Raw genomic sequence first — 2,872 nt, forward strand, 5'->3', positions numbered from 1 at the left:
AGCATACAGTATATATATATATATATATATATATATATATATATATATATATTCACTTTGACTCCATCAGTTAGATGGTTTCATTATTTATGATTATGTAATTTTTGAGTTTCTCTGCAGGTATCACAACCTCCTTTAATTTTCCAAATGCACACATTTCTGGTCAGATCTAATAAGACCCTATTAATTCCTGCGTCTTCCAGACCTTCCCCCACCCTCCTCTCTCTCTATGTCAGAACATTGTATGACAAATTGAATTACATTTTGAGCACACGACTGGCCGTCTATCAAAAACAAGTAAAAAATCTTCCCTGCGCATGTTTATGAAAGACATTTCTAAACTCTTCCTGACCTGAAATGTTTATATCCAGAGTTTACGTAGTGAACATTTTAGATGTTATCAAAACCACCTTGCTCCAGGGGTATAAATTGATTCCATTTGTTGCCTGCCCAAGCGACTGGCCTCGGCTGCAGGAGCCATATGAGGTGGAAACCGAGAAGCCGGAGAAATCAGTTCTGAGGGGAGACACCATGGACTTTCAGAGGGCTTCGTGATGAGTGAAAATCAGGGATGGGGTTCAGTGGGAAATCGCATGCCATGCCTCAATCAGCAACATGTCCCAACAACCAGGGAGGCATGTGTCAATCAAACCGATGTGGGTTTGTGGGGAACCAGTGAATCAGTAGTAAGGCTTTTAAGCCATCATTTAAGAAAAACTGAGAGATGCTCTGCTGCACTAATGTTATACATGTTAATATCATACTGACAATAATACCACAAGACCAGGGGCATCTTACACTATTTTTGTTTGTTGGATGGGACACTGATACCAGTTTTGGCTCACTTAATGACTAAGAATGAACAAGATTATGATGGGTAAGGGGGGAAAGTATACATAGTACTTCTTTGGCCCTTCACAGCAAAAATTGCTTGCAGGTTTGGAAGACAGTGGAGAAAAGTGTGTTAGAGAATGTAGCGTTCATAAACGGGGCCGGTGTGTTTTGTGTCAAACCCCTCAACGTCTTCGCCATACATTAACACTTGTCACCGATGCCCATTAGGTCTAAAGCCAGTGCCGAAAATTTAATTACCAAACCATTTATTTTATTGTTAGGAAAATAAACCAATGAAACCTCAGAATGCATTAGGGTGGCTGGTGGCCTCTCCTGTTTTCACCTTCTACGTTGATAACACCCAGTACACCCTGCAACCGGCCTGGCACACTGAAATAATGCTCCTCTTATACACCACAAGCAGGTCTGCTCTATATAAAAACAGCTGGCAGGCATAAGTCATTCTTTATTTAAGTTCAATTAAGAGAACAACTGATTTAATGAAGGAAGCTATTTATACACAAGGGTTACTCATCCGTGCCGTCCATCGACTGAGTGCCTCACAGGCCAAGAGGAGACCTGTCTCAATAAACTAGACCATTGATTGGGGGTGCTTGTAAAAACAAGTGGGCCCAATCCATTCGTGACCGAACGCAAGGGACTAACAGGCCGCCTTTGTCATGGATGTTCTGGTAAAAGGGGGTCTTGGTTTATGAAATGTTTATATCCAGAGTTTACGTAGTGAACATTTTAGATGTTATCAAAACCACCTTGCTCCAGGGGTATAAATTGATTCCATTTGTTGCCTGCCCAAGCGACTGGCCTCGGCTGCAGGAGCCATATGAGGTGGAAACCGAGAAGCCGGAGAAATCAGTTCTGAGGGGAGACACCATGGACTTTCAGAGGGCTTCGTGATGAGTGAAAATCAGGGATGGGGTTCAGTGGGAAATCGCATGCCAGCAACATGTCCCAACAACCAGGGAGGCATGTGTCAATCAAACCGATGTGGGTTTGTGGGGAACCAGTGAATCAGTATTAAGGCTTTTAAGCCATCATTTAAGAAAAACTGAGAGATGCTCTGCTGCACTAATGTTATACATGTTAATATCATACTGACAATAATACCACAAGACCAGGGGCATCTTTGACCGAACGCAAGGGACTACAGGCAGCCTTTGTCATGGATGGTCTGGTAAAAGGGCGTTTTGGTTTAGAGAGAGGAGCAAAGGGGCCTTATGAAGAAATTGTATTTGCTGATTACAGAAATCATTTGGTCTTAATTTTATAACAAGTATTATTTTTTAATAATAATAAAAATAATAATAATAATACTAATGCAATTTTAAAACTCAAGGTCATTTTGTAGAATAAGTATTATTTATTTTTTAAATGATAATGATATCATCATCATTATAATCATCATTAAAAAAATAATTATTCTACAAAATGATCTTTGAATTCAGAGAGGTGCTATATAAATAAAATCAAAAAAAATGTATGATGATGATGATTATGAAGATTATTATTATTAATCATCATCAACATTTAAAAAGTAAAAACAGACATGCTATATAAATAAAATGTAATAAATAAAATGAAATTTATGATGATGAAGAATAATAATAACAATAAAAATGATCATTATAATCATCATCCTTTAAAAAAAGAATAATATTTTTTCTAAATAATGTTTTTAGAAAGCCCCTATCCACCTTATTTTTCCTGCAAGAGCAGCTGTGGCCATTTGTACAATTTATGGGTCTGGCTTCCAGTCTCATCCACGTCCAGCTATTTTTAGCTGTACAAAACAGCTCGTTTTGCTGCTTGATGTTGCAAATTGGTGTGTCTTACCACATTATTTTAATGTATTATCTTAATTATGAACACACTGGTTTGTAGTGCACGTTTACTGCATGTTGTTATTCTTCTCGTTATTTCCCTATAGCGGCTAATGAACCAGAAGTCTCGCCTATAGGCTTACATCTGCACTGAAGGTTGACAGAAATTAGTTTTTAGAAAGGCACTATAGAAATAAAAT

This window comes from Sinocyclocheilus rhinocerous, unplaced genomic scaffold, assembly GCF_001515625.1.
Source record: "Sinocyclocheilus rhinocerous isolate Xijiao unplaced genomic scaffold, SAMN03320098_v1.1 scaffold789, whole genome shotgun sequence".
Lineage (NCBI taxonomy): Eukaryota > Metazoa > Chordata > Actinopteri > Cypriniformes > Cyprinidae > Sinocyclocheilus > Sinocyclocheilus rhinocerous.